The sequence below is a fragment of the Acomys minous genome, assembly GCF_964271855.1.
Source record: "Acomys minous genome assembly, contig: scaffold_52, whole genome shotgun sequence".
NCBI lineage: Eukaryota > Metazoa > Chordata > Mammalia > Rodentia > Muridae > Acomys > Acomys minous.
The window spans coordinates 350,229-372,352 of NW_028182157.1; the positions used below are offsets into that span (position 1 = coordinate 350,229).

At 35.1% G+C, this 22,124-nt stretch overlaps 2 protein-coding genes across 2 annotated transcripts in view; one reads left to right on the forward strand and one right to left on the reverse strand.

Annotated features, from left to right (window-relative positions):
- LOC311591782 (uncharacterized protein) overlaps nt 1–22,124 on the reverse strand; it is a 165,286-nt gene that overhangs the window by 66,080 nt on the left and 77,082 nt on the right. The window lies entirely within an intron of this gene.
- The window catches only part of LOC311591788 (uncharacterized protein), a gene marked incomplete at its 3' end in the record, with an annotated part of 37,708 nt that overhangs the window by 1,919 nt on the left and 13,665 nt on the right, over nt 1–22,124 (forward strand). The window lies entirely within an intron of this gene.

The window sequence follows — 22,124 nt, forward strand, 5'->3', positions numbered from 1 at the left end:
AGTAGATTGATTTGTGTCTAATTACTGAAAATATTTTTGTGGTACATGAATGATAAATTATTTGGAGGTTTCCATTACTTATTCCCTTAAAGGGATTTTATATCGTATATTTTGCACTTAGTCTTTCTCTCATTCACATCAGCCAAACTACCAGGTCTTTCCTCATTAACTCAATGTCATGATCTCTCTCTCTCTCTCTCTCTCTCTCTCTCTCTATATATATATATATATATATATATATATATATATATATATATATAACACAGATAGAGAGAGACAGTGAGAGGAGAAAAGAATAGGAGCTAAAATGGATTTAAACATGAAATTGTGTTTGTGCTAATAAATTCTCCCAAAGATTTGGCATAACATATGATTAATATATCCAATGATATATATTCAATGATATCCAAAGGATATATATATATATCCTTTCCTTATTTTCCTCTCTCCATATATCTAGTACTACAAATGCGTTCTCAGCTTGGTTGACAATTTGTACCTGTTTCTCCTTCTCAAAGCAGGATATGACTAATATATGTCAAGAGGAATTTCTTTTGTGGTCAATTATATTTTTTGCGTTGTAAGCCTTTTGTATGTTAAAATGTATCTCTCTGTTTAGGTTGGAGAAAATTTCTTTTTCAATTTTGTTAAAAATATTTTCTGGTCTTGGAGCTTGTCATCTTCTGTCTATTTCTATCATACTTATATTAGGTTTTGTCTTTTCATTATGTCCTTGATTTGTTGGATGTTTTGTGTAAGGAACTTTTTTAAATTTAATATTTTATTTGACATATGTATCTATTTCTTCAATTTTGTCTTCTATGCGTGAGATTATTTCCTCCATCACTCATATATTGTTGGTGATGCTTACCTCTGAATTTTCTGATTCTTTTTAAGTTTCCCAACTCCAGTTTTTTCATCAGTTTGTGTTTACTTTATTTAGTCTATTTTCCTTTTCAGGTCTTGAGCCATTTTATTAATGTCCTTATCCTGTTTTATCATATTTTCCTATATTTCTTATATGAGTTTAATTATAACTTTTTGAATTGACTCTGTCATATTCACAAACATAGATTTAAGACCATTTCCCTGAGTTTCAGTTGTGTTTGTATGTCCAGGCCATGTTTTATTAGGGTAGTTGGAATGTGTTGGTGCCACATTGCCATAGGTTTTGCTGCCCTTTAGCCATCTGAGTGTTCCTTGCTTTGGCTGGTTTTACCTGAATATCTCTGGGCTTCTAGAGCATGCAGGAAGAGCCATGGGTCATATGCTGGGATCTGGATCTCCTCCAATAGCCTGTATGATTTCACATCAAGCTGTGTCCAAGTTGGACATGCAGTCAGGTGATTGGGATAAGGGTCTGACATGTGTGGTTCTCAGATCTGTCAGTTCTCTTCAAGACGGCTATTAGTACTGTGAAAAATAGGCTGGTCGGTTTCTCAGACTTCCAGGAGTAATCAGAAGGTCAGAGCATAGAACTCTTTCTTCTTGCAAATTGGATACTGTTGTTTCACTAGGGAACATGAGACATTGCTTGCATTTTGGGTTAGGCTCCACTGAGCAGCCAAATACGTGTTCTGCACTCACTGAGCTCCTGATTCTCAGACTCTATTCTTGCTGGGGGCCTCCATTTTGGAATGATAGCCTGTCTACTCATATTGTCAAGCATATATTAACATTTTGAAAAAGTGGAACTGCAGGCCAGAGGATCAAAACATGTCCCTGTTTCCCAGAAATTATTTTTGCAGAAGTCAGTAGTTGCAGCCATGTGTTTCTGTAACCCAGGTTTGGCTAGGCTGGAAGCTACTGGGTGACTTAACCTGGGACAGTATGCTTCTTGAACCTGGGTATCAGCCATATGGGGCTTGGTTGATGTGTCCATAGCTCCTAGGATGCCTCCTCTTATCCAGGAAATACAGGCAATGCTGTTTCAGAGTCCACAACTTGGCTACTCACTTGATCCACTCTCTCTCCATCCCTGCTACTCACACACCATGCATGACCTGTAGCAAGATCCTTGAGTGCTACCTTTTAAATATTTGTCAAAAATATTTCTTCTTTTATATTTATCTTTTGTTCACTTCCAGCTGAGAAACTGTTCCCCATTTCTCCCATTATATTACATTTCATCTGCAGTAAGGATTCTTGAATGAATAGTATTCATATGTGAAACAATATACAATGATAAAAAAGAAGAACACATATGTTCTTGTAAGTACTTGTAAGTACTTGTACTTGTAAGTACACACACACACCCACCCACAACCCAAACATGCAGAGATAAGCAAATTTCAGAGTAAAACGTGTTTTTAACTTGATAATGAGTGTAGGGACCATAGAATGTTACCTGAGTGATGCTGGAGAGAAAGAAGCAATGGGAAATGTAATGAATTTTCACTTCAATAGAAATTTAAGTTATGTTTGACTGTTCAAATGTCAGGTCTGGAATTTCATATTTTAATTTAAAATAAAGATATATATATATATATATATATATATATATATATATATATATATATATAGTACTGTGGATTCAAATTTGATTTTCAGGACATAAAAATGTTTAACTTGTTAAGAATTCTTTGGTTTCTAAGAAACTTACTACTCTTAGTAAATATTCCTTAATGTTTGTCAAAATTTTGAAACCCTTTATATTCATGTACTGGGCATGGATTTTACCTGATACACTTAATTTTTATCATGTTTTCTCTTGTATTCTTATTAATATTCTCTTTGATTTTAAAATCATTGATAAATCTTGCATTTGGATGAAAAACTGAAATAATGCTGTAGTTGCTCATTTCTGTCAATAATTTGTTAATGTATTTAGGATAATGATTGGTGTTTATATTGTTAATTGAATGTCACAATGAAGAGTAGCTTTCTATTCATGTGTTAAAGTTAGAACAATTTTGTTTGACATTATTTGTTCCAATTAATACTTTTTTGCATGTTTGTTTTTTACTGAAAAATAAAATCATTCATATTGCATCTTAATTGCTATCCCACATCGTGCCTCCTCCCATTCCTCCTTCCAATCCTCTTTTACCACATTCCCTTTCCCTATGACTGTGACTGATGGGGACCTCCTCCCCTTGAATATGATGCTACATTATCAAGTTTCTTCTTGGTAGTCCACTATCCGTCCTCTGAGTGCCATCGGGGCACGCAATCTAGGGGACATGCACAAATAAGGGGCACCAGAGTTTGTGTTAAAGTCAGTCCCCAATCTCCACTTAGCTGTGGAGAATATTCTGTCCTTAGGCTAGGTCTGGGTAGGGGTTTGATGATGACTGCACATTTTGTCCTTAGTTAGTGCCATAGATCGAGCAGAACCCCCGGGCCCAGGTTTGCCCATCATAGTGTTCTTCTTGTTCCAATGAATACTTAATGAAGACACTAATATATATTACAAAATATACGATGGTTTCATGTGATATCTTCTAACATCCATTATAACCATGACATTTGTTTTCTTATAAAAACTGCTGCAATTCTATGTTGTACCATTTTGCTATGATCCCCAGTTTGATGTCATTTTATATATTACATATCTATATTACATTAATATGCATCTGAAATATCATATAGTGATTTCATTTCATTTGTTTCAGTTTTGTCTTCTTACCATACCAAGAAGCAATTCCCAAAGGAGTGCACACAAGATTCTTTCTTGAAAGAAATACCAAGATTATTTGGGTGTAACGGCCTTTCAGAGATGAATAGAAAGAAGTTCTGGGAATATTCATGTGACAGTGAAGTTCATAAAACATGTCATTATGGAAATGATCAGTGTGAAAAATACATGTGTGTCATTTCTGAAACAAAAGATCAAGAAGCTCTGGCTTCCTCTGAGAGTACTCAGTCTCTACCACTCATGATTTCACAATTGGAGGCGCCACAGGTAAAAGGTTCACAACAAATTTTGAAGTACAATTCTATTCTGCACAGAAATAGGGAAATATTAAGTAGTGAACTTAAAGGTCAACACAAAATAGATATGGGATGCAAATTTTATAAATGTAATCTGTGTGCAAAATCACTTACCAAGTCCTCAAAACTTCAAGTTCATCAAAGAATCCACAGTGGAGATAACACTTATAAATATACGAAGAGGAACACATCATTTACACAGTCCTCAAAACATCAAGCTCAACACAGCGTTAATACTGGACAAAAATGTCAAGAGTGTAATGAATGTTGGGAATCATTTGCCTCATTCTCTGCTCTCTGGGATCAACAAAGTATTCATTCTCAAGAATATCCTCACAAATGTATTGAGTGTGGGAAATCCTTTACCAACTCCTCAAGTCTTCATGTACACTACATAATCCACTCCAGATATAAACTTTACGTATGTAATGAGTGTGAGAAATACTTTTCCCGGTACTCAAAACTCCAAGTACGTCAAAGAATCCATACTGGTGATAAACCTTACAAATGTAATGAGTGTGGGAAATCCTTTACTCAGTCTTCAGCTCTCCGACGTCATCAACGAATCCATACTGGAGATAAACCTTCAAATTTAATGAGTGTGGGAAATCCTTTACTCACTCTTCAGCTCTCCAAGATCATCAAAGAATCCATACTGGAGATAAACCTTACAAATGTAATGAGTGCGAGAAATCCTTTACTCAGTCTTCAGCTCTCCGACGTCATCAAAGAATCCATACTGGAGTTAAGCCTTACAAATGTAATGAGTGTGGGAAATCCTTTACTCAGTCTTCAGCTCTCTGACGTCATCAAAGAATCCATACTGGTGATAAACCTTACAAATGTAATGAGTGTGGGAAATCCTTTACTCACTCTTCAGCTCTCCAAGGTCATCAAAGAATCCATACTGGAGATAAACCTTACAAATGTAATGAGTGTGGGAAATCCTTTACTCACTCTTCAACTCTCCAACGTCATCAAAGAATCCGTACTGGACATTATCCTTACAAGTGTAATGAGTGTGGGAAATCTTTTATCCAGTACTCAAATCTCCAAGTTCATCAAAGAATTCATCCTGGAGACAAACCATATAAATGTACTAAGTGTGAGAAATCATTTACAATGTCCTCAAATCTTAAAATTCGTTAAAGAAGCCATACTCGAGGAAAACATTACAACTGTAATGAGTGTGGGAAAACCTTTACCCAGTATTCATCTCTCCAAAGTCATCAAACAACCCATAGTAGAGACAAATCATATAAATATAATAAGTGTGGTAAATCATTTACATAGTACTCATAATTTCAAGCTTACCACTGAATTCATATTGGGGACAAACCTTACAAATATAGTGAATGTGGGAAATAATTTACTTCATCCTCACCTTTCCAAGTTCATCAAAGAATCCACAACTGATAAAAACTTTATAAATATAATGAGTGTGGGAAATCCTTTACCAACTCATAAAGTCGTTAAGTTCACTAGAGAAACCACACTGAAAATAAACATTACAAATATAAAGACTGTGGCAAGTGTTTTACCATGTCTTCAACTCTCCAAGTTCATCAAAGAATCCATACTAGAAAGCAACGTTATAAGTTTAATACAGGAAATACTATTGGAAGTCCTAAACTCTTCAAGCCCACCACAGAATACATACCCAAGACATACCTTATTAATGTAAAGAATGGAATGTCCTTTACCCAGAAATCATATCTTCAAAAACAACAGATTATGCAAATTGGAGGCACACTACTTTAGTACAAGCTAAAACTTTAGAGCACAAAGAGATTTCCTACAAGAGTCTAACTTGATAGGTAATTACTATCCCAGAGTTCATTTGAGGAACGTGGTTTTTAAATGAGAAAAATGTTTGTAAGTGTTGAAACAATGTTGAATCTTAGCTATTCTCAGAGAACCCATACCAGGAATGCTAATACTTGGTAGGAGTTGGAAAAGTTTTACCCAAAAATACTCCTTAAATTTTTATTACACAACTATTTAGAAAATAAAATTAATTAGAATGTTTCATGCTATTTTAATCTGATGCTATTGATTAGTTGTGCTATAGAATTCATGTCAAAACTGAATAAAGAAATAATATTTTAAAATGTAAGAATTTAAGCCAGGATAATAGTACTAATATCTATGCTAAGACAAGCCTGTTGCATAATGTTCTATATACTTTAGTATGGCAGAATACTGGCAAATTTAAGATATATTCTATGTGAAGATCATTTTGTTGGTAGACTTTATGCTTTTTATGGATTATACATTATAGATACTTTTAAATCTGAAGCTAATCCCTTATTTGTCATGATTATTAATAAATATATTGCACCTCTGTTCTATTAATTCTGCCATGCTGTAATTAATATTCACTACATGCTGTGATGTTGTTGTTCATATCATTAATTCCACAGTTCATAATGCCAACTAAAATATATTTAAAAAACAACCAAATTTGATACGTGTCGAAAAATTACAAGACAATCATTAGGAAGAGAATATCTGGGGAGCAGAGGAAACACTGAGGATAGTAAGACATGAGTGTATGTGTTTTGGGGGAAAAGTCACTGCCAATGGGATCCATTGTGGGAATATGCAATTAAGGCTTTAAGATGCCAAATCTTTCTCTCGTCCATATGTTTATATTACTAGAGTATGTGAAACATTTTCCATCGTCACATTCTCCTTTATAGGAGTTTGAACTAAAATATTGCTCCCGTAAAGAATCTGTAGCTTCCAAGATGAGGCAAATATGCCTCATCCCTACTTATACATAATATTCCTGCCTCTTAACAATGTTAAGTGTGATCCTATGTAATTGGGACACAATGGATGTTTACTCTAGGGATTCTCTTGACAAAATATAAACCAAAATTTACCTCTAAAATGTTATCTTAATGTCTATACATAGAACTACTGAGATGTTCTTGTATAGGTCATATAAATATGTCGAGTATATTATGAATGAATTTATTAATGGGTGATTCACCAATAATATAAATTAACAAATTGTGTTTACTTTAAATTACACTTTTTTGATCCAATTAACTAAATTTTGTAAAGTTTATGTTTAACTTCAAACATATCAAGGTAAAAATGTGATTAAAACAGAGGCGTTATTATTGCTATGTGTGTACAAATAGTACATATTCTGTAAGAAAATTCAAATTCTAATGACCTAAATTCATATGAGATATTTGTTCAACCCATGTATAGATTAAAATTGCTTCTAAAATCATAGTCATAGATGATGAAATGTTGATTTGTAAGCCATAATCCTTGCCTCAGACGGTAACCTGACTCTGGAAAATCCTCCCATGATATGGTTGTTGATGAAACAAGCTAGAGGCTATAGGTAGTAAGCTTTTTAATGTTTCATGGAGAATTTCGTTGCCCTTGAGAATTTTAACATTGTTTTGAGAACCTCAAGTCCTTAGATGCATCCTCAACAGGATGGATTTTCCACTAAGTACCAAATTTCAACAAAGTGTTAAGCCCTTTCTTAGAGTAGGTATTTGTTAAGGAATCAGGTATTTTACTGTACTCTGAAAGCTGTCCTACTTCATTAAACTGTCTTTTACATTATGTGGTATCAATAGCATTAGTATCAGGAAGGAAGACTGAATTGTGGTCATTCTTGAGCTTGAGTTAGAGATGTCAACAGAAGTTCTTTCAGCAATTTTCAGGTTAGGATATTACAACTGCATATTGACAGGACTGAGGAACTTCCTCTTTTTATATTCTGTGGATGTGGCCTCTCTTCTGGCTAAAAATGTAGTTCTATTCATCTTAATATATGTACAGTCCCTGAGAATTTATATGGTGCCAATTCCACAAGAGCAGTATCCCAAGTCCATGGAAATGAAATACTATACAAACTTCAATCAGCATGCCATTGCAACATCTGAAAGTTATAGAACATCCTCTGGTTAAAATTGACAAAGGTAGTGAATTATAAGTTGGTACAGTTATGTGAGGCTTCTAACTTTTGTGTTTAGCATAACACAGAGCCAGAGGTATACCTTGTTTAAGATCAACTAACCTTTCCAAGGAAAACACTACCCTGACAGAACATTATCTTGCTGATGCATACAGTGTGTTTCTACGTTTTTTATCAGGGCTTGAATTAGGCAAGTCTGATTATAGTAGCACAAGGTCCAGACTCCGTCTGGCTATGAACCCTATGGGGATTTTATGACTAGTGACTATTATTGATATGCAAGGCTTTATGGAGTAGTGAAATTTTGACCAAGTGTACACTGAAAACACAATATTCCAGTCCCAGATATTCTCATGATAAATATGAATGTAAAGAAGTAGGGGAACAGAAGTCTGCATATGAAAAGTAAGAACATGAGGCAACTGTCCAGGGTCCCATTCTTTTCCTCCTATGTAACAGATCTTATTTTCATGAAGTCCAATTCAATGGTGCAATATTCTCCTAATGCTATATGAACGAAGCATTAATATTTCTCTATGTATTGTCAGTGAGATGTGTGGTGGTGCTGGCCCCACCAGACATGTGTTTCAGTGCACTGAAGTGTGAGTCTTGTACAACACTTAATCCAAAGTAATTCCACTGTGTCAAGTTGAGAGAACTTTCTCTTGTCATAACTGCCTAAGATAGTAATTTCTCATATGGAATCTTGTGGAAGGCAGCAAACTGGGGTCTTTTATAAGCAGAGAACCCAATGAGGAGATAATTTTTAAAAACTACCTTTGCTTTACTCTTTCAATTCTGGCTATTTTAGGATGAAGAAATAGCCATTTTTTCCACAGTACAAATGCTCAGTAGTACATACTTTTGTTTTCTTTTAATCACTAATTCTCTTTTTTAATCTTCTTGGGAGTTGTAAACGGATGCTAAGCTTTGAGTTAGCATATATTCTCTGTTTGCACACTTGAAAATTTCTACAAATTATTGGCACTTAGTGCAAACATAGAGTCACATTGTGTGAAATAACTCCTAAAACTGCAATACATAATAAATTATACCCAAGAATTTATAGGGTTGAAAAACAGAAGAGTATAGTCCTTTCACACTTCTGGCTGTAGTTATTAAAACTCGTATCTGAAATCTTCTATGACAGTGAAATTTTTTTGAAAAATATTCCAGGTAAGTCATATAAATGAGCTAAATTATGCTAATGAGTAAAAGAAATTGAAAATATCATGGAAAATATATAAATACCTTATTAAAATAACATTGAAGCAATTCAAGCATGTAAAAATAGAACTTTATGAAAACTAATGAGTAAGGTGAATTCATATTCTCTGGCACTCATATTTTCTTATAACTTAAACAGGAATAGAAATGACCACCATCCATACCACTAACATCCAAACCTTAGCCAGTATGTGGATGGTCCACCTCAGGGCTTCCAAGAAGCATAAATGCAATAGGCTGCAGCAGCTACCAGAGTTGCTCTCATTTTCTATATTCTCTGTCTGCCTCTGCAGACTCAGAGCATTGCACTACTTGGAGAGAGTTTGTAATGATAAGACATTTAAGCAACCCCTCCCTTTGCATGACCATGTATCGTCAGTGTTGATCATTCCTCACTCTCTTTGTCTGATGGTTTTGAAGACAAACATCAAGAGGTCAGTGTTGGAATATGATGTGGCATTAATTTATTATACATACAACTCATACTGTCTTTCTGGATCCTGGCACTATACTCAGGATGATATTTTCTAGTTTCATCTATTTTCCTCCAAATTGCATGATGTCTTTGCTGTTAATAGCTGAGTAATACTCCACGTGAAAAGTAACATTGGTCTTTATTTAATCTTTGGTTAGGGACATCTGTTTGTTTCCATTCTCTACCTATTATGAAGAATGCTACTATCAACATAGTTGAACAAGTGTCCTTGTGGTATGGGGTAGCTCCTTTTGAGTATATGCCAAGGAGTGGTATAGATTGGTCTTCGGGTAAATCTATTGCCAATTTTCTGAGAAACTTGCAGATTAATTTCCACAGTAGTTGTATAAGATTACATGGCCACCAGCAATAAAACAATGTCCTGTGGCTCCACATAGTCTCCTCTTATTTTTTTTTTAATCTCAGCTATTCTTATAGGTTAAGACGCAATCTCAGAGTCATTTTGATTAGTATTTTCTTGATGACTGAGGAGGTGAATATTTTTTTAAATGCTTCTCAGCCACTATAGATTCTCAGTTTTAGTATTCAGAATTCTCACTTTAGTACTCCATTTTTTATTGGAGTGTTTGGTTTGTTGATATTTTGTTTCTTGAATTATTTATATAGACTGGATATTAGTCATCGTTCAGACATAGGGGTAATGAAGAAATTTTCTCACTCTCATGGTGCCATTTTCTCCATTTGATGATGTAATTTCACTTACAGAAGCTTTTCAGCTTCCTGGGGTCCTATTGACTAATTATTACTGTTAGTACCTGACTTTTGGTGTTCTATTCAGGAAGCTGTCATATCTACAAATGATTTCAAAAATATTTTTACTTCCTCTTCTATTAGGCTTTAATCAGATTTTAATTTTTTGACTTTGATCCAATTGGACATCAGTTTTGTTCAGGGTAATATTTGTGGATCCCTTTACATTCTTCTACATGAAGACATCCTGTTAATCAAGCAACACTTGTTAAAGGCTATTTAATGTTTCCACTTTATAATTTTGGGTTCTTTGTCAAATATCAAGAGTTCATAGGTACTTGTCATTACTTCTGGGTCTTTGGTTTTATTTTATTGATTAAACTTTCTGTTTTTCTGCCAATTCCATGCAGTTTTTTATTACTATTTCTCTGTAGCTGTAAATCAGGCATGGAGATACCTCTAGATGCTTTTTTATTGAACAGGATTGTTTAAACTGTTCTAGATGTTTTTTTTTTTAAATATGAAGTTTAATATTATTCTAAGTCTTTTAAAATTCTAGTGGAAATTTGATGGAAATTTCATTGTATCTGTAGATTGCTTTAGATAAGATAGCCATTGTTACTGTTATTTCATATTGTACCTATCTGTTTCCTTATAGAATCCATATTATACAGCACCTATCATCTATATATTTCTGTAGCCTTCAAATCCTCATTTAAATTGATGTCAGTAAAAATGAGCAAAATAATTCTCTGCAGTTGAATAAAGATTATTAAAATACACATGTACATATTGTGTGTAGTAAGTATTCATTTTGGTTTTTTGTACATAATCAGTATTTAGTTTGTCCTACCTATCAGTCAATTCACCTAAAAGAAACTAAGAGCACTTATTCCTCTTCTAGAGAACACACTATTCAACCCTAACATCCAGAGTCTAATTTTCAAATATATAGCTGTTAGCTTTCAATCTTTTCATTTTACACATTTAATGTGAAGTTAAAATGATAATATAGAAACAGGAAGCTGTCCACTGGGAGTCAGTCTTAGGGATGAGAGAGTATATAAAAGTAAGTAAAGTAAGCAAGTAAAATATTAGGTAAAGTTTTTGCATTAAAAAAGTGTAAGGGCAAATATGATGTCTGTTGATTAATGACCAAAAATGATGAGTGTATGAAGAACAATTATGAAAATCTACCTTCATTCAATTCCCCAAGATTATTCATTTAATAGGGATAGTAGTACACAGCAAACCTAAATGTGCAGTGGGAAATGATCTGCTATTAAAATTTTAAGAAGAATAGAAATAGAAGGAGAGAGAGAGTAGATAATGATAGAAACTAAGAATAACTGAAGGCCACTACATATGATCTCATTTTATAATGAGTAACAATGTCCTTTAGGGGAGAAAGGGGTTCTGTTGTATTATTTATCATTGGACCATACACAGTGTTATATTAACCCTCTGACAATATTCTCAGTTGTACAATATTGAAATTATGTTTATTGAAGTAAACCACAATTGCCTAATTATATGTGAGGGAGTTCAACAGGAAAGTTTTGTCATGTGCTTTAATCCAGGTCAAAACCCATGATGTGGGGAATATTTGATTCTAGGTGGATCTCATGGCTCTTGTAAATATTTTATTCCTTGTGTTTAATTTCCATGACTGCAAGCTATATCATTATGTATTGATGAAACACACATCCGATTTTCATAGAGCAAATTGTGTGTCTTTATTCTATTAGTGGAAGTAATTAAGCTTTCATTTGTCAGATAATGTTGGAACAATTAAAAAATTCTCTATTATTTTTTTAATTCATTTACTCTGGATTCTCACATTTTCCCCATGTAAATATTGAATAGCAACCAATGTGGTGCATGCATCAGGCAGTGAGTACATTTTATGAAATTAAAATTTGCCAATGAACAAGCAAGATTGTCCAGTGAATAAAGGGTTTGGATTCTGAAGCTTGAAAATCTCATTTGGATTCCTGGAACCTAAGAGAAGTTGGACAGAAAGAACCACACACAAATTTTGTCTTTGAACTAGACACAAAGCCCTAGATATATTACACATAGATTGAAAACACATACTCATGCTCGCATATACTATATGTACATACATACATGAAAGTAACTCCCATACTGAAGATTTATATTTAATACTATCTACATTGCATCATAAATAATTTTATTTTAAAAGTTCATGCATGTAGATGAAATTTATTTACTAAATCAAAAACAAAGTAAATGAGAACAAGGGATGAAATTTGAGGAAATTATTAAGTTATATTTCTGATCTATGCAGGAAACTTAAATAAGCAATAAGAAAAATACAATTAGTTCATCTTTACATTTGTAATTTGATTATGTGGACAAATATGCAGCAAGTACTCTCAATCTTGTAACCTGTGAAATTTGGAAAATCAATGAAAGTATATTAAATAACAATAATATCATTGTTTTGAGAATATACAAGAATTCATGTTTGAGTGATGCGATTCAGCTTGAAGAATTCTCCATCAGAAATACCACAAGAACTCCTTTTAAAGATAAGTCAGTGGATTTGATATTTGCATAATCATATGGGTTTTAGTCATCAGAAGCCCAATTTATCAAATGATAGAGATTACATATTGCTTGTAAACAGTAATATGTAGTATGAAAACTTCATATGGATGAGAGATAAATTCAAATCCCCTTTTCATTATGTATTATTATCTCAAATCAGTGTAACAGGTTCATGACTGAATCTGATCTATTATTAATATGTAATGTTTCAGTGCCTTACTGTGTCTATTCTTTTCCTAAAAACAAGATTATTTACCCTAGATCTGTTTCACTTTTTCTATTTGGTATCCATTCATGAAAAAATGTAAATGCCTATGCAACTTGGCAAATACGTATATCTCTAAAATAATTTCAGGTATAGTTCTTGCTTTTTACAATGATTGAAAACTAGTTCTTTAGGTATTATTTTTGAAATATTCATATAATGTATTTTGATTATAATTTTCTCAGTTGACTCTTTTGGATTACATGCTGGACTTCTCAAAAGCATCAGATATTGGGAGCCCTTGGGTACGGTCTGGTGGGGACTTTAGGGACTTTGATTGCTTCAGATACACCAGATGGACCCTGGCTTTCCTATCACATGTTCAGATAGATATTGACTCTCAGGTGTAAGAAGAGTGGATCAGCTCAGGTCAAGGAATATCCTGAAGCTATGCAACTAACCTGTAGATATGGAACTATGAGCCAACAGCTCACTCCAACAGTCTACCCTAGTGAACCTTGCCTTATCTCTCATCCATAGGAAAGGAATTAGGGTAAAATGAAGGCCTCTTCTTCTAAAGCCCAGAGAATGACTTATGAAGTTGATGTTTTAAGATCTGGGCAGGATTTAATATGATCTTCGTTGTTCATGGCTTTATATTAACAGTGGGAGGCTCTCCAGAGGCTAACAGGCAGCGCTATCATGCAGAGGGCAGGGAGGCTCCAGTGTTCTAGGTTTCACCCTTCATAGGGTTTGACAGTAATTAACACTGCTCTGAGAGCACACAGTGGGTAACTGAAAGCTCTTTGATTCCCAATACGGGACTGCATTTGTCCTTGTTTTCCAGGTTGATACCTATGTCCTCCAAATACAGCAGTGCTCAAACTGTTCTTTCCTTCCACTGCATTATTGGATGCACATCTGCCAGGTCTCTTATGGCTCTCATCCTGAAGCAGCCAACCTGTTATATGTCCTAGTTTATGACAGACACTTGCACTGACACCAAAGTAGTGTGGAAGATTCTTCTACAGATAAAGTGGCTATAGCTACATCTGTTGTAATAAGCATCTACCTGTAGAATTCAACCCTGTCCTTTTTAGTCATATTCACTCACTTCCACATGCAGAACTTCATTGCCCACCACGTTTGGTTTGCAACTTTTAACGTCTTTGATGCTATCAAGTGGCCTGTCCTTGTCTGCATGTCCCTTTCTTGTACCTCTTAGAAGGTCCTCAGTCCTTTCATCTCTACTAATTTAGGACAATAATCCCCAGGTATCCAGACAGGTTGTCTGCTCTGCATCTGGTGGCTGCTATTACTTCCAAGGCCTGCCCAGCTAGAAATATATCTGTCGATCATATATTGGCATTTCTGCTCAAATGCACTTTGTCTTGGCATTGAATCTTCATAAATTCATGTTCCTTTGCAGGGATTCTTCCATCTCCTCTTTAAGGCTAGTCCATGGAGATAGAGTCTTCATCATCCTTTGTACATTAGTGGCTGTGTGGAGGAAGGGAAGCTGGAATGCCCCCTGACAAATTAGGACAAATGTGATTTCTAGAACAGGGAAGTGACTTGGCTTACCACAAGCATGGGACATTTTTTAAAGTGAGTAAGGCTTTAATGGGTCAGAAAGAGAAGAGTAGTCTGGTGAATGCAGACTCATCCTGTACGGGGAGAGCAGAGAGGAGGATAAGAGCAGGAGGTCAAAGGTCCTACTACGAAACCTTGTGTACTTGAGGCAGAGTTTGGCTTTGGCTTCTGGTTTTGTGAAGAATTGTGGCATGGAGGGTCAGAGGGCTCTGGCCTATGATGGGTGAGAGGCTCACTTTGGGACGCTGGCTCTTTTGTTTCCGTTTCTAGCCATTCACAGGGTCACAGGGTCTGTGTGCTTATTTGTCTCTGATGCTAAGAATTATCCATAAACTTCTATAATGATGCCTGTCTCACTCTGTTTGGGATGTAGTGGCATCATGTGAGGGAGGCTGTGTGACAAATGCACTTGAGAAACACATGCAGCTCACAGAGTTCTATGTAAATTGAAAACAGAAGAAACATATTCTGATAAATAAGTGGTGTGAGAAGGAGCCAGGAAGTTACAAGGACTGTTTGGTCCTCTGACCACAGCTATGGGTCTGTTTGAAAGATGTTTAACACATGGTCAGCCTAAGGGAATCATAGGATGTTCATGTAATGAATGAGAGGTAGACTGTACTTGGAATTCGAAGATTAGTAGTAACACAAGGAGGTCCAACATGGAGATGAATTCTTCTATGCAGAGGAGCTACAGTCCTTCTCCCTGGCTGTTAGCAGTGGAGAAAAATTAAGAATTCTTTTCAGTTATTGGTGAGCTTAATGTCTACCATGTCCAAAATGTATTCATGAGATAAGGAGTTGTGTGTGTATGTGTGTGTGTGTGTGTGTGTGTGTGTGTGTGTGTGTGTGTGTATTTGTGTGTGTTGTTTGTTTGTTTTGCTACAGGATCTTTCTATGTAGCCTGGTGTGGAGGAATGCCCTGAGTGGGTACAACAACTGACAGTAAAAATCAGTTTGGCCAATCAACTGGGCAGAAGGACAGGAAGTGGAAGGGAGGGATTTCTGGGTGAGATGCATGAGGAGGATGGTGGGAAAAAAGAGACTGAGGGAAGATAATCCACCAGGGAATCATCACACTGGCACTGTTTTGGTTTATGTGATGGCTTTAAGGATATTAACATTAGAATTGCTCACATTCTGCCCAGCCTAGTGCTTGCAGATTAAAAATATTCTACAGTTTCTGTTTCTGTCCTTTGGGAACTAGCTTTTTAAGGAAAACTAGTGGGTTAGTAATTTACTGTGTTAAATAATGAAGGAAGAATAAAAGGTATATAAACAGCCTAGAGCTTGCTTTCTAGATTTGTCTTGTCACAATTTCACAGATATCTCCCTGCCTCTGCCTCCCAAGAGCCAGAATTAAAGAATGTGTCACCACACTCAGCCTCAATGATGAGTATATATTGGAGGCAATTGCATACAAAGATACCACCCAACTACTAAACCGATGTTTTTCTATCTCACAATGGCTCCATACCTAATCTAATTTCCGAAAGAAAAAATACATTCTATCTTTATGTAACTGCAAGTCTGTTGTAATGAACATTTCCAATTGCCTTTATTTTGCTATAAGTCTAGATAATCTTAGATGCAGTATGTTTTCTTTTCCTAAGAAAAGGCAATTTTCTATGTAGGATGTATAAATTTAACCATAAAATATAGTTTGAAACTTTCTGTTGATTAGACCTACATCTTATATTTCTGAATTTTATGAATCCTTACATCCATGGAATATGTCCTTAATATGTAAAACATTGCGCAAATGAAAGAGAAAATGAGGAAATAGAAAATGTATGAAACATTCCCACCAAACATAGAGGCACAATTTAAGTTCTTATTAGTTGTTCCTTTGGAAATTAATAAAAGACAGTATGGGTAAAATTTGCAATAGATCAACGTGATTCTGTCTGTGTTATGCAGCATTTTCTTTTTAAAGATTGAATGATGAAATTTTGGTTTGTGAAGTTGCCTATGATATAATGATATAATTGTATTTGAAATCTCAGTTTAACATAAAAGTGTCAAGGAGGAATATGTTACAAGAGCATAAAGACCAGCCATCTTCATTAACAGCCAAATGTACTAGAAATGGTGCAGAGGTAACTTATTTAGGTATCAGCAGTTAGTGTTTCGATGATGGAACAAAAAAGCAATGTCAGTATTAAAGGGGAATTGCGAGATAATATAACCATGGGGCTTTCTTCAAAGCAACAAAATCGTAGTATTTTAGACTGGGACATGGAAGCCAAAAGTAAAATCTCAGTGGAGAAAATAGTGATTCAGGCAGTGATTGGCTTCTTTCCTCTTGGCTCTAGGCAAATATATTGCTTACCCAGGACAAGAAATACTTTCAGGTGTGGGTTACCTCACAGATCCTGGCCATGATTGCAAACGTATGTGCTAATTTTGTTCTAATGAGCTATCTCAGGCAAAGACAAAGAGATGAAAGTGTGAAGAGGAATTTTAAACGGCAGTTGCATTTATCCTTCCTTTAAAATTCCAATCTGCCTCTGTTAGGTATAGGCAGGTTACTGCAGCAACTCAACTGGGTTTGTAGAGAAAAACATAATATGCTGGGAAAACAGAACACCTAAATTCAGGATAGGAATATGTTTTTCAGCCTGTAGGAGGTCATTGTTTCTGCATCTCTTCACTGGTAAGAAGCACGGATTGTGGTCAGTTTTGATTCCTGCTTTCCACCCTTCCACTTTACCAGGGACAGGGAAAATATGCCGCATTTAAACACAGAGTGGATTCTGGAAGGAGAAATTTCAATGTAAACATTCATGGGACATTCCATTCTGAAGGGGAAAGAAGAGATGGCTTCTTCACAGGTAAAAGTATCTGTGAGTATGGGACAGGTTGACTGTCCTTACAAAATTACTTCATTGTCAGGACTTCTGAACTTTCACTGTCCTGACTCTAATTTTCAGAAATATTTTTCTCATTTGATTCTCATTATTAACTCTTTAAAACTTATGTCACCAGTGTGCTTAAGGCAACTTATTTGCAAACCTTTTTTTTTCCGGACAACTTCTATGAAATAAAAATATAATCTGTAAATATCACAAATTTTCTCATATCAAAGATAAATACAGGCACTCAATTTTCACAGAGAGAGATGAGTCATTATTTAACAGTGAATAAAAGCCAATATTTTATGAATATTTCATCTGAAGGCCTCTTTTGGTAATTCTCATCCTTCCTATTGATTGAAACTTTAGTAGCACCCCTCATTTCATTTGATCCCCACAAGGCTCCTCACCCACAAGTTCAGTGCTGCTTGCCTATTGCATCATTGCAAAGAAGTTAGAAAAGTCTTTTTCTCAGAATATAATTTAGTTTTAAAAAGCATATTAGTTATTTATAACAGAACAATTTCTATAATTAACTTATCTTTCCTTGTTTCAAACATAGAATTTATCCAATGGCCATGAGGAAATACTGTTAATTTTATTTTAAGGGTCAACTGACTTTCAAGGATGTGGCTATAAACTTTTCCAAGGAGGAGTGGGAATGTCTGGACTCTGATCAGAGGGCTTTGTACAGAGATGTCATGCTGGAAAACTACAACAACCTGGTTTCTGTGGGTGAGAATATTTTTATATCATGCTTTCTACTTCATCTTAGGGATATCTAAAGCTTCTACTAGCTAATATTTTGACTTGATTTTCACTGCTTAGTTTATCTCAGAAATTTTTATAGGTATTGATTACTGTCTTATATATAGCTAACTTCTTACATCCCTTTACCTTATTTTTACATTTAATCTAATAATAGTTCAATCATTCATAACTTTTCTGCTGGTAGCTAGTAGCACTTATATGTTAATCCAGTTTGACCCCATCGTTATCATGTTTTCACTATTATTTTACTTGTTATTTCATTTTCTAATGTTGTTTTAAAGAAGATTAAATACAGAATTTTAAAATTTATTGAGTTATGAAGAGTCTAAAATGTCTTGAATGAATTGAGAACTAGTAAGTCATTCATGTATAACTTCTTCTTTTCCATCTTCCCTATTTGGTACAATCCTATGCTAGTGCACAGCTACATAGAATGGTGTATGTGTTTTTCTCTTTGAATTCACAGGCATTTCTGTTTCAAAAGCAGAGGTATTAACATGTCTTGAACAAAACAAAGAACTCTGGATTGATGATAAAGAGGAGATAGAAGAAAGAGAACCAGGTAAGATGAAATAAAATGACACAGCCTGCGATGACTCTAAACCTAGAAGCAATCTAGACCTGAAGAGTGTTTAGACAAAATCTTTATCAGAAAGTAGGCCTAAGAATTTCTTTTAGAACAATATATGAAATGTACAGTACAACATGGATCTTATATGATTTTTTAACTTTTTACCTGAATAGTGTTGATATGAAGTATATTATATTATAGACATTTGACAAACTAGTAGATTGTTTTGTGTTCTAATTACTGAAAATATTTTGTTGCAGATGAATTATAGATAGATTTTGGTGTTTCAATTACTTATTCCCTTAAAAGGATTTTATATTGTATATTTTGCTCTTAGTTTTTCTCTCTTTCACATCAGCCAAAGTACCCAGTCTTTCCTCACTAACTCAATATCATGATCTCTCTCTCTCTCTCTCTCTCTCTCTCTCTCTCTCTCTCTCTCTCTCTCTCTCTGTGTGTGTGTGTGTGTGTGTGTGTGTATGTATGTGTTTCTCTCTCTGTGTGTAACATACATATATATATATATGTGTGTGTGTGTGTGTGTGTGTGTGTGTGTGTGAGAGAGAGAGAGAGAGAGAGAGAGAGAGAGAGAGAGAGAGAGAGAGAGAAAGAGAGAGAGAGCAAAAGAGAAGAATAGAAGCCAAAATTAATTTAAACATGGAATTACTTTTGTGCTAGTAACTTCTTCCAAAGATGTGGCATAACATATATTTGTACCTCTTTCCCCTTCTCAAAGGAGGATTTTCTGCCTTGAATTTGTCCATGTTGTCATTGGGTTAATATGGGAAGTAGCCTTGGTCTGTCTATAAGGTACTACTTACTGAGAGTCACCCAACACCTCTGGCCTTTATAATCCTCTGCCTCATTTTCTATATAAGTCCCTGAACCTTGACAGGAGGGGTGTGATAAAGATAATCCACAAAGGACCAAGTGCCCCAAAGTCTCTCAGTATCTGCATTTTGTCAAGTTGTTGACCTTCATATTAAGCTTCTCTATTGAAAGTTGAGTAATGCACAAATCTATTGAAAGGGAATATGCATTTTGGAGGCATATCATTGGCATTTTCATTTACAAGAATAGTAGCTTTTAATATCAAGCCCATGACTTTTTTATTCTCAGATTATTGGCTTCCTAAACAGATCAAATGTGGGTTACAAGTAACAAAGTCACCTTAATGTCATTCAAAAAGTATTGAGTACTGACAATGTATTTGCAGAACTATTCACACCAGTGAGCATATCTTGCAGGAAGGTCAGCATTGAACATCATAGAGTTCATTTCTATGTGACTCTCACTTAATTTTGTCTTTCTATTACACAAGTACTAGCTGCCAATACTATGAGTGCAAGTCAGTAGGGGTAAAAATCCACTTTAGCACCAGTTCAATATGTTTGCTGCTATATGCATGAAGTGTCTTCAGCTATAGATTCAATTCCTCAGGTTTAGAAAGAAAATAAATGTATATGGAATTACCTGTGATATTTCAGTGAAACGTAAGTCCTTTAACCAATACCTCAAAATGTTCTAGCTCATTTTTTTATTCTATTTTCTGTAATTAGTGGCATTTTACTTTGAGTTATTTTATTGTCTTTCTTAGTCTCTTAAATGGATTTTCATATGCAAATGTGTAAGGAAGCTTCTATAGTAATATATTTCCATAAGTTATTGAAAAGATCTTTAGTGTGAACTAGAGAAATGGTTCAAAGTTACAGCTTTTGGAATTTAATCTTATGACATGAATTCAATCTCCATGATGCACATGGGAGAAGTAAACTTCTACTAACTATCCCTTGGTCACATGTTTGTTCCCACACATAAAGGCAGTACATAAATATAAATTTAAAACTATGCTAGTAGTATGTTCTTTTTTTTTTGAATGAATGAACCTTTTAATAAGAACTATAAGATGCAGTGGTTTATGAGAAGATAGTTATCTCTTAAAAACAATAACATTTCTTAATATACTAGGCAAAGGCTAACAAAGATATCACGTAAAATAGTTCAGAGTTAAGCAGGTGCTATAAACAAATGACAGCTAAACAACAACAAAAATGCCACTTAATAGAAGACATTTGTAGGATAGTATGAAAAGAATAGTAGTCCGAGTACAGTCATAACATCTAAAATTGAAAAAGATAAATATCATGATAAAAAAAAGAGACACAAACAGAATTTCAAAACAAGGGATACTATTTGGTATAAATATTAGCAATGTACAACTTTTGGGGTAAGGGAGGAATTTGAAATTTAAAAAATACCACTGATACGGAAAACAAAATAAAACATATAAAAACACACATTTAAAATAAATTCTGCCTTGAAATTGCAATTCTGAGCTTCTTCCTAGATTGTAAAGATTGACATCTGAATGGTCTGGGTCGGGAGTTTAGCTTGGGAGGAAGCCAGGAAGATCACCAGCTTGTGGTCTCTGGCTCATTCTTGGTGTCGTAAAGTGAGGCCAGCTCATAAATTTGCATATGGAGGAGCCCTGGGTATAAATAGCTGCTTTACCTTTTGTTTTTTTTTCATTTTTTTCTCCTTTATTAATTTATTCTTGTTACATCTCAATGGTTATCCCATTCCTTGTATCCTCCCATTCTTCCCTCCCTCCCATTTTCCCCTTATTCCCCTCCCCTATGACTGTTAATGAGGGGGATTACCTCCCCCTGTATATGTTCATAGGGTATCAAGTCTCTTCTTGGTAACATGCTGTCCTTCCTCTGAGTGCCACCAGGTCTCCCACTCCAGGGGACATGGTCAAAGGTGAGGCACCAGAGTATGTGAGAAAGTAATATCCCACTCTCCACTTTAGAGTGGAGAGTGTTCTGTCTATTGGCTAGATCTGGGTAGGGGTTTAAGGTTTACCACCTGTATTGTCCTTGGCTGGTGCCTTAGTTTGAGCGGGACCCCTGTGCCCAAATCTGCCTATCATAATGTTCTACTTGTAGGCTTCTAGGACCCTCTGGATCCTTCTACTTTGCCATTCTCCCATGCTTCTCTCATCTAGAGTCCCACTAGAATGTCCTCTCCTCTGTCTCAGTTTCCTGGTAAGTGAAGGCTTTCCTAGGACATGCCCCTTCGGCTAATATGCAGATATAAGTGAGTATATACCATTTGAGTCTTTCTGCTTCTGGGTTAACTCACTCATTATGATCATTTCTAGCTCAATCCATTTATCCATAAATTTCAGGAATTCCTTGTTTTTAATAGCTGAGTAGTATTCCATAGTGTATATGTACCACAGTTTCTTTATCCATTCT